Source organism: Chenopodium album, chromosome 7 (assembly GCF_948465745.1).
Source record: "Chenopodium album chromosome 7, dcCheAlbu1.1, whole genome shotgun sequence".
Taxonomy (NCBI): domain Eukaryota; kingdom Viridiplantae; phylum Streptophyta; class Magnoliopsida; order Caryophyllales; family Amaranthaceae; genus Chenopodium; species Chenopodium album.
In genome coordinates, this window is record NC_137840.1 from 14,710,191 (window position 1) to 14,720,956 (window position 10,766).

Here is a 10,766-nt window from a genome sequence, read left to right on the forward strand (position 1 = left end):
TTTTGAAATGTTTAAACTAATAAATTATTACTTATTTGAAGTCTATATATTTTTATGATTAAAATTGAGTGATTTAATATTGATATTTCTGTTTTAAGTTTATTTTGAAATATTTCATTGTTTGTATGGTTTGATGGTTTTAAGTGATTTCATTCGAGTTTTCAAGTTGATTGTGGTTATGGTTTCTTTCTGTTAATTTAAGTCTAAGATCTTCTATTTCTGATGTGAGGGAGAACTGCTAGTTGCTCCCCACTGATTGTGGAACGTTGTTATAATTTGCAGGTTTCATTTGTTTATTTGATATCTGTGACGCTAGGTTGGGGATTGAGAGTTTAGAACCTAACTTTTAGGCTTGTATGCCTTTGTTGTTAGCTGGCTGTTTAATTATTTTGAATTTAGTCTAGTTTGGCCGATAAGGGTTGTTCTGCCCTTGGCTTTTGAATGTAATTAATTTGTCCATGTTAAAGTTTGTTTGCTATTTTCTTTTGTTCACATAGTTTGCGCTTAGCTTAAACAACTTAATTTGCATGTGTGAATAAGTTAAATTTGACTTTTAGACCTAGGTTAAGCTTGACTTTTCTAATCGAAGTTAAGTAGCCTCCCGTTCAAGCGTAATTCCGCTAACGTTTCCAGTTCCAAAAGGACGGGGTGTTACATAAAGTTTATAACGTAAATACCTGATGTAGAAGCAACGGTTTCGTTCTTCTTATCTTCCTTGAATTTGAGGCAGTCTCTCTTCCAATGTCCATTCTTCTTACAATAGAAGCATTTGGAATCAGACTTAGAAGATGTTACCTTTTTCTCCTTGTTGTCTTTGGTAGCTTTCGGCTTAGGCGGAAAGTTCTTCTTTCCTTTCCCCTTGAAGCCCTTCTTCTTTTTGCCCGCCCTTTTGAATGGCTTGCCCTTCTTAATCATTAGCATATTATGCCTTACCTCATCCTTGAGCGTCTGCTCAGCTTGCTTCAACATCCCATGAAGCTCGGTGAGGGTTTTCTCCATGCTATGCATGTTGTAGTTCATCTTGAACTGGTCATAGCCTTTGTGAAGGGAATGGAGAATGATGTCAATAGCCATTTCAGTTGAATACCCCACATCAAGCCTTCCCATGTTCTCAAATAATCCGATCATTTGAGCACATGTGGGCTGACTGGCTCTCCTTTCTTGAGCTTAGTCTCAAGGATCTGCCTGTGGGTTTCAAACCTTTCAGTTTGAGCCTGTTCTTAAAACATATTCTGTAACTCAGAAATGATCTCATAGGCCGATTCCTTCTCGAAGAAGGTTTTATGAAGTTCAGGAGACATAGTGGCTCGCATTACGCACTTGACATCCCGATCGGCTACTTGCCATCGATTAAGGGCTGCTTGAGTTACCTCCTCATTGGGAGCCTCGGGCATTTCCTCAACAAGGACATACTCTTTCTGTTCTTGCATAAGAACGATGCGCAAATTCCTTTGCCAATCAAGGAAATTGCACTACTAGAAAATAGCTCATTTCCGACGGAAATATTCTGTCGGAAACACCCCAAAATCCGTCGGAACCGGTTGTCGGAAAAGCCTTTGTAGGAAAAATGGCATCTTCCGACGGAAACCTTTCTCCGACGAACTTTCCGACGGAATTTCGGTGTCGTAACAGATTTTCTGGCTCCGAAAAAGTCCGTCGCAACTTCCGACCGAATTGTGTCCGTCGGAAAGTTGCGACGGAATTTCCGTCAGAAAATATTTCAATTACAATAAAAAAAACGCCGCACCACCAGGGCACGGCGTGTCACCACCATATCCCCAACTGCAGACCACCAACGCCACTACCCCCATATCAGCCTTACCCTGACCACACCACCACTATCCTCACCCTTACCTGAACCACACCACCACTGACCGTAACCCAAACCAGACCCACCCCCTAACCCAATCTAGACCCACCCCGACCCTAACCTTAAACGACCATTTCCACCACCCTAACCCACCCAAATCAATATCTACCACCAAGACAAACCCAGATCTACAACAAATCTAGCCATACCACCACCACAAAAAGCCACCACCACCGCCAAAATCCACGAAATTCAACCAAAAAAAAACCCACGAAATTCAACCAATAAAAAAAAACCACAGATTTCAACCAAAAAAAACAAAAAAAAGCACGAATTTCAACCAACAACCAAAAAAAAAAATTAAAACCAGAAAACATACTTTAACAACCGAAGCTTCCAATTTCAACCTGAATTTGGTTTTATACGGCTAAATTCGACCCTGAAACCTCTAGATCTAGAGATTTCATGGTCGAATTTGACCGTATAAACCATTAATATGAAATAGCAAGAGAACCATTAATATGAAATAGCAAGAAATATGATCGAATTTAGAAAGAGGAGGAGGAAAGAAGATGAGGAGAAAAAAAAAAAAAAAAAAAAAAAAAAAAAAAAAAAAAAAGAAAAGAAAAGAAAAAAGGGAGATAGGAGACCGTGAGAAGTGAGGAAGAGGAGAGGAGCAGAAACTCAGAGAAGATGAGAGGAAAAGAGGAGAGGAGAGGAGAGGATAGAGAAATAGAAGAGAGGCGGAGTGAGAAGAGAGGAGAGAGAAAGAGAATTTAGAATATAAAGAGGGAGGGGCGTCGTTTTTAATTAGGGTTTGGGGGGTTTGTTTCTTTTTTTTTTTTTTTTTTTTAAAAAATCCGTCGGAAACTTATAATATTCTGTCGGAAATTTTCCAACGGAATTTAATTCCGTCGAAAACTATAATTTCCGACCGAATATTCCGTCGGAAATTTCCTACGCAATAAAATCCGTCGTAAATCACTTAATTTACGACGGAATATTATTTCCATCGTAAATTTCCGACGGATTTTCGACGGAAATTCCAAAGTTGTCGCAAATTTCCTACGGAAAATAAATCCGTCGGAAATTAAGTGTTTTCCGACGGATTTACATGTCCGTCGGAACCGTTCCGTCAGAATTAGACCTTTTTTTTGTAGTGTTGGTACCACTCAACTTCTCCTTGTCGAGAATAGAGCATAATGAAAACTGGTTGTTTGAGGTTGAAGACATGATTCTACAATTGAAAGAATTTTAATGAAAAACCATTCAAAATTACTTAAATAAGATTGAATTTTATTCATGCAAATTTTCAATACTTATTTAACGTCTTATTTACACGTAAAATTGTCCCTATTTTGTGAAAATAAGGCGATTCCAAGATCCGAAGAAACAAAGAGTGGTTAAGCATGCTTTGGCTTGTCTTAACACTCAATCTTCTAGGGTAAGCATTTCCTTGCTAATGGCTCTAAGCCACTCTTGGTTAGACAATCGTCGCATCTAATGCATCTTTGACGATGTATCTCTTTTGCTACGGTATGTGAGGACTCCTCACTCATACCGATGAGTTAAACCAAAACCAACGTGCACACCCGGTGTGCCTTATGAGCCTTGGAGAAGTGATGGCACCTCGCTTTGGCGTAGCCTACCATCACCCTCGTTCGGTTGGTAAGTGTTGTTTTGGAAAGACAAGTTTGACTCAATATTATTAGGGACCTAGGAATTCTATGTTGGTTGATTTAAGTGAACTTAACTAATCATCGCAACATAAAGAAAAACTAAACAAGCATCTAACGAATAATTCACATGTATATATAAGCATAAAATATAAAGCGAAATTATAGATGCATATTGGCAACTAGCATGACCCCTTGAATTCTTCAAATCTTCAAAAGGTCTTCATTTGCAATTCAAGGCTTTGTCTTCCAAGATACGCCGTCTTCAAGACTTAACCAAACTATGCAAATACTAGTGTCTACGACTAGGAATAATCTAAATATTAAGGTACAAAAATACTTAACGGTGCGTAGACAGTATTTAGATTTACAAAAATACATAACGGCACGTAGTCCGTATTTTCTATCCTAATCGGGTCCCACTAGTTGCCATTTCATAAACCCTGTGGGAGAGAATATATATTCCATTCATCCATTCACTATTTGTGAATGGCCCCTGCAATTTACAATATCAAACAAGTAAAATGCATTTAAACAACGCGCACTAGTAACTAATCTAGGTGGTTAATCCGATTAACACGCCCAATTAAAAACTAGTCAAAGTTGTTTAACCGATTATGTAATTGACGTCATTAATAATTGAAGCTCTCACTAAATTCCGCATTTCCCTTAATTAATCCAATTAATTAAGTCGGTAGCACCCAAACTTGTCAAAATAAAATTTTGCCAATGCCGCTCAAAACCGAGGCCTAGCCTCCCAAAATTTTAATTAAAATAAACAAAATTAATTAAAATAAATAAAACTGCAAAATAAGCAATATTAAGCCAACCGCATTTCAAGTGGCTTTCGCTTTAAGCGTTTTGCCAAGGAAACTCGAATAATCGCGGCTCATGCAAACCAAGCATACTACGGCTATTCACCTCACCGCACCAAGCATATGCACACACAAAAAAAAAAACTCCGCACACACGGCCCGCGGCAAGCAGCCATGGGCTGCTGCCACTGCCGCACGCACGCGCACGCACAACCATGGCTGCTAGTGCGTGGCTACTGCGGCCGTGTGCTGCTGCCGTGCGTGTGGCCACACGCAAGGCGGGGCAGCCACCTTGGCAGCCACATGCGGGCTGCTATGCAGCCCGGCTAGCCAAGGGTGGTTCTTTGCCTCGTTTTGCGTGCCATGGCCTCAGGATTTGATCCCGTTTCGCGAGACATAATTAATTAATTCTAAATTAATTTTAGAACTAACTTAATGAGCAAAAAATAAAAATTTTAAACAAGTCTAACTTAATAAAATTTCAAAGTGCAAATAACCAAAATAATTCCAAGAACCATTCTTAATTAAGTTGGTTTAGCTTGGTGCAATAACAAAGTTGAGGCAATTTCTCACTTTTAATTTAATCAATTTAAATTAAACTTGAGAATTTGACAAAGTAAGGGGAAGTTGGAAAAATATGAACTTTAATGTTCAAATGAAAATTCCAACATCTAAATTTTGTGAATCCTTGAAAATTATATCTTCCAACATGACGATAACCAAATTTCTATCACAAAAGTTGAAACTTTATGTTTCCAATCAACTCTAATGATTAAAACAACAAAGTTTAACACAAAATAACATGGAATTTAGTGGTTTTTAAAGTTTCAATCACTTATCACAAATAAAAGATTGAATCTTTAACACTTAGGAAGCCTCAAAACAAAAATTTTCACACTAAAAAGCAATTAGTTTGCAATTATGTGAAAATAAATCAACCTTTAAGCATCAAATACTACCAAATAAGTATGCTTTAAGCACTAGTAGAAAAAATGATATTTGTAACGCCCTATTAGTAACTGACGTATATTAGGCTAGTTACGAAAGCATCAATAGTAACCGACTAAGATAATGTCAGTTACAAATTTCATTATATTAGTAACTGGCGTAGTAGATGTCAGTTACTAATATGTGTTTTATTATTGTTTGAAATTTTAATGTAAGTGACTAAATAAATGTCAGTTACAAATATTAAATCAAAGGAACTTTGACTAAAAAGTTTGTAACTAGCGTACAAACGCCAGTTACTTCTCGCACTACTGGTCAAAACTCCTTCTTCCTCCTACTGTTTCACTCCATTCAGTATTGTTTTGGTTTTTCGAATCTGGGTTCATTTTTATTAATCTATTTATGAAAGAGAAATATATCCCATCCAATGCTAATTTCCCTTTCACCTCATTTACTCTGAAAGAAGAGTCAGTCTTTGCACCGGCGAACCCACTGACGCACGCCTGTAGTCACCAGCACACCGGCGCACCGCCGCACCCACCGAAGCACCACCGCACTGCTGCACCATTGCGCCACCCACCACTGTACTAACTAGGTGAGTTTCGAATTATTCCTCTTCTGTAGGAATTTGATTCGAAAATATAATTGCAGTATATATTCATTATTCGAATTTTACAATTAAATTGTAGTTATAATTCAATCATATATTCCTCGAATTTCAGTATTTTGATTCGAAATTTAGGTAGATTAAAGAAACTTCAAAGTTCTTATTTTAGGGCAAATTATTCAATCGATTTTTTTTAGCGCAATTAATTCTATTGAATTTCAGCAATTTGAATCAAATTACACTCGATTTATTCAAATTACATTTATTTAATTGTCAATCAAAATGATTTTCGCCAAATTGTGGTCGAATCTATAACCTTAATTAGATTGAAATTCGAGGTTAATGTTGGGTTATTTAGCTATGCGTTATTGTATGGTTTTGGTATAAGCCTGGAGGCTGCTAATTATATTGAGTATTGTTCTGTTTTGGGAGTTCCTAAGTATTGAAATATGACTATCTTAATTACATGTCTTCTTTCTCGTTTTGCAGAAATTTGCCCTGTTCCTCACATGGACAATCTGGTAAACGTATACAAATATATGGAAGTCGCATCAGGGGTTACTCTTTGTCTCTCAAAGTGGACTCTAGAGTAAATTAGCAGGTAGCGAAGTATCTTTGTCCATATATATATATAGGATTTAATTTAGCAGTTTTGAAAACATTACCCACTCGGTCTTTATTTAATGTTGGTGAAGATTGTCCTGTATTTGGTGGTCTGTACTCGTTTTGTCAGACTTATGCTGGCGGTTCAGTTGGTGGTGCTGTCAAATTGAACCATGGGCTTTGTGACATTGCGATTAATTGGGCAGGTGGCTTGCACCATGCAAAAAAGTTCGAGGCCTCTAGGTTATGTTATGTGAATGATACTGTTTTTGCAATTTTGGAACTTCTCAAAATTCATGAGGTGAGAGAAGTAATCTTTATCATCTTTCGTGATTTAAATTTATAAATGTTTATGAAGGTGTTTCTTTTATGTACAATTTTTTATGGTCTTTGATGGTCAATATTGCAATTGGTATGATATAACTTTATAACCTTGATAATAACTTTTATCAGAAGGTCTTTTACTAGAAATATTTAATTGCTTTTAGCAATTGGTCACTAGCTACTTAGTTAGATTTATAAAAAATGATTATTAGATGTTCAAGTTTTATGTTCTTTAGATTCTTTTGCTGTGAGCATTCTTATATAATAAAAAAAAATATACGATGTGTTGGAAACTAAATTGCTATGAAAAAGATTGTTTCATTTTATAACCTGTCTAGATATTTCAGAATCCATTAATAAACCTGATTATAACCTTTATGACATGGTTTATGGCAGAGCCAGCAAATAAGAAACAATTGTGTTTTCAATCATAGTTGTGCTGACATTTATTTATCTTATGCTCTTTTGCGTAACAGTTGATGTTTTGTATGTTTGATATGTGAACCTTATGTAGTGGTGACTAGTGATAGATTGAGAAGCTCTTTGTTATCAAAAGGACGTTGAGTTGTCTCTTGAATGTATTGGCATTGAAAGACATGACATTGATAACGTTGTTCCTAGAGTTAGGCCTTGTTATTTTGAATTTATTTTTCTATTGATTCCATTTTAGCCATAATGTGTGGGGAATTTGTTGGATTGGTTTCCAGGTTTAATGTGTGGTGAATTTGTTGGATTGGTTTCTAGGTTTAACTGGCTACTGAACTCAATTTTTAGTCACTCATAGGCATGTGATAAAGGAAACTAAGTTTCTTGGCAGTTGGAAAAGCATATGCTATATAGATTGCTTCATTAAGCTTATGTTAAGTTTCTGTTAATAGCACTAGGACCATCTAAACCAGCTCAGCTGGTTGCTAAATCAGTCCAAGTCATACTTCCAACCTGCAACCCCCTCCCCCCCCCCCCCCCCCCCCCCCACCACCTTGACTGACCCTTATAAACCCTCCCAAGCCCACTGGCCAGAGGCCAATTTCACATGAAAAAAGCAGTATTTGTACAAAGAAAGAAGCCTAGGGAAAAATAGACTAAATTCATATTTTCCAAACAAGGTCATTGGGAGCGAAAAAATAGACAACAGTTTTGTATAACAGAGCCTAGTTCAACTTCTCACAATCCGTACATCAATACATGAACACCTTTTGTATAATATATTGCAAAGACCTAAGGCTTCTATTCATGCAACTCAATCATATTCAAACACTAAAAAAAAACTCAAGAACTTACTCTAAGGCTTCTGCTGTGAGCCTGTGAATTTCAGAACTGAATTCAAAACTTAAAATCAGAACTGAATTTAGAACTGAAAATCAGAATGAATTCAAAGCTAAAATTCAAAACTGAAGCTCAAAACAGAAAATCAGAATTGAATTCAGAACTGAAAATCAGAACTGAAGCTCAGAGCTGAATTCAGAACTGAAAATTAGAACTGAATTGTTTTTGGTTGTAATTTAGGGCTTTGTTAGTTAAATCTTACTTTATTGGAACTTGCTTTGTATACTCTAGTATAATATTTGTTGTTTGGACCTTTTACTTTATTTCAAATCCTCATGTTGAGTCTTCGACATTGACATGGGTACGGAGCTATGAACTTTTGCTTCTCTTTGGTTAAAGATGCTTAGGACACTTACTCATATCTAGTATGCAATGAGTTCTTGAGTATGAGTTATATTGAGTGGTGTGTTTATGGTCGTTGCAGAATATATTGATATTTGATAAAGAAAGTAGTTGTCCTGTACTAATTAGGCATTTTCACTATTCTGGCTTATCTGCTAATGAATTACTCCATCTCCCCCACCTCTTTTAAAATAAATTGACTCCATATATCAAGCTACAACATCCTGTTGAGTGCAAGGGCTATGATATATCCTTAATCTCCTTTCTTCAAACCTTTTTCAGTAACTGTATTTTTATACAAAATAAAGTACTCAGCTTAATAAGCTTTATAATCCTAATCTGCATAATCTGGTACAGAATTTAACAGGATTAAACAAACTATTTCTTGATTGGGTTGACATATCCTTTACTTTTCCAATTTCCTTGACTAATCTAACTTCTTTAAAAGTCGTTTCTCTTATGTACTGCAATTTATATGGTGAACTTCCAGGTAGTGTTTTTCTTCTGCCAAATCTTGAAATACTTGTTCTGAGTTCTAACAGGAAAATAACTGGACATCTTCCTGAGTTTCGATCAAGCACCCACCCTCGTAAAATTCTGGACCTTTCTGCCACTGCTCCACTGCTTTATCTGGAGAGTTTCCGTCTTCCATTAGAAACTTTGGTTCCTTAGAGAGACTGAGGCTATGGGGTTGCCAATTCTCTGGAAAAATTTAACTCAACTTCAAATGCTTGGCATTTCGAGTCTCAATGTGAAAACTGGAGACATGCGCTCCTGGTTGCCTAAGCTCAAAGAACTGACCGCCTTAGGCCAGGTCACATTTTTGTCTTGAACTCGATCAATATGAATGATCTGTCTTTTCTTGCTAATCTCACTAAGCTTTCATATCTCAATCTTTTTGAAAACCATTTAACAGGCCCAATCCCACACTGGATTGTCAATATATATGACCCAATTAGCTTGGTTTTATTTGGGAGAAAATCATTTACAGGGTCCAATTCCACAATGGTTTTCCCACCTTTCATGTTTATGTGTGATCTTGAACTTATTTGATTGCTTATATTTATGTGCGATCTTGAACTTTTTATTACTCATACTTATTAGTTGTAAACTGTGGATTATTCTTTCATGTTTCTTACGACATGCACTATTATGTAGGTCCCAACTAATTAAATGTCGTCTTGCTTTAATTGATGAGTTCAGTAGGAACTCAGTGATTGTGGCCGATGGAACGACATAACCTTGTCCTAGTTGAGTGACTCATAACAAGAAAATGAACCGTGACATCTACAGAATTAGTGTTGACCATGTTTATAGTGATTATTCTTACCTAAATCTAAGTTGGGTTAGACGGAAGGTTATTTTTTGGGTGGCTTGCAGATTTAGTCTTCTTCTTTATCGATGAGGTAATACATTGAACGCATGTAATGATCTAAGATATTTGTAACTTAATTATATTAATATTTATCTTTTCTTGAAGGTTATGACTTTGACAAAAAAGACGGATAATGAATTGGTATAAACCGAATGGTAATGAGATATATGTATGAGATAATATCTTTCCATAGCGATTGCAAGGGTAATTTGAAAGAGGTTAGTGATGAATTTACCTCTTCTTTACAAGCTAAAATGCTTTATACGAGTTTTGGATTATGTTTTATTTTTATAAAGTATAATAAACAAGTTTTTTTTAATATTTTTTATTTTTATATTTGCAGGAGTCTTTTTGCAGCCTACAACGATGTAGTATTAGATGAGATTTGAGACAATGGGCTAAGTTTTTAGGCTTACTTTTTTGTTGAAAGGCTAGTTATCTTTTTATATAATACATTTCTATATATCTACTTTTATTTAGCCTATTGGTTATTGTTATTACATTTCTAAATTATAAATCAATGATCTTTTATTCATGTTTTCTGGAAATTAAAGTATAGTTACTTTTGTTGTATTTTATGGTTGTGGATGAATAATTCAAGTTCTGTGGAATTATTTGGAGTGTTTGTATTGTATGCTGTAGGTGAATTTAAGTTATATGGAAGTATATTTAGAGTGCGTGTTTTGTTGGTTGAATTATAACAGGTTGTAACCCATTTGACAATGGGTCGTTTGGTAGGATATACTACCATTTTTGTATTCGAATAAAACATTTATAAAAAAATTATTTATTTATTAGTAAGTGGCGTAATCTAATGCTAGTTACTAATAATATATTTTTTAAAAAAATAAAAAATTATATTTGTAATCGGCATTTAGATTTGCCAGTTACTAATAATACCCTAATTGTAACCGGCGTAACGTAATGCCAGTTACGAATA

At 35.7% G+C, this 10,766-nt stretch overlaps 1 long non-coding RNA gene across 3 annotated transcripts; it reads left to right on the top strand.

Moving 5' to 3' along the window:
* The first annotated feature begins 5,619 nt into the window (after positions 1 to 5,619).
* Positions 5,620 to 10,371, top strand: LOC145640942 (uncharacterized). 3 transcript variants are annotated; one of them, XR_014115023.1, is made up of 6 exons: positions 5,620 to 5,844; positions 6,346 to 6,457; positions 6,590 to 6,760; positions 9,610 to 9,857; positions 9,932 to 10,044; positions 10,170 to 10,371. It is a non-coding gene; the product is annotated as an uncharacterized LOC145640942 (long non-coding RNA). The 3 variants fall into 3 exon arrangements; XR_014115021.1 differs by having other exon boundaries at positions 6,552 to 6,760; positions 10,170 to 10,370; XR_014115022.1 differs by lacking the exon at positions 9,610 to 9,857 and having other exon boundaries at positions 5,623 to 5,844; positions 6,552 to 6,760; positions 10,170 to 10,365.
* The last annotated feature ends 395 nt before the right edge of the window (positions 10,372 to 10,766 follow it).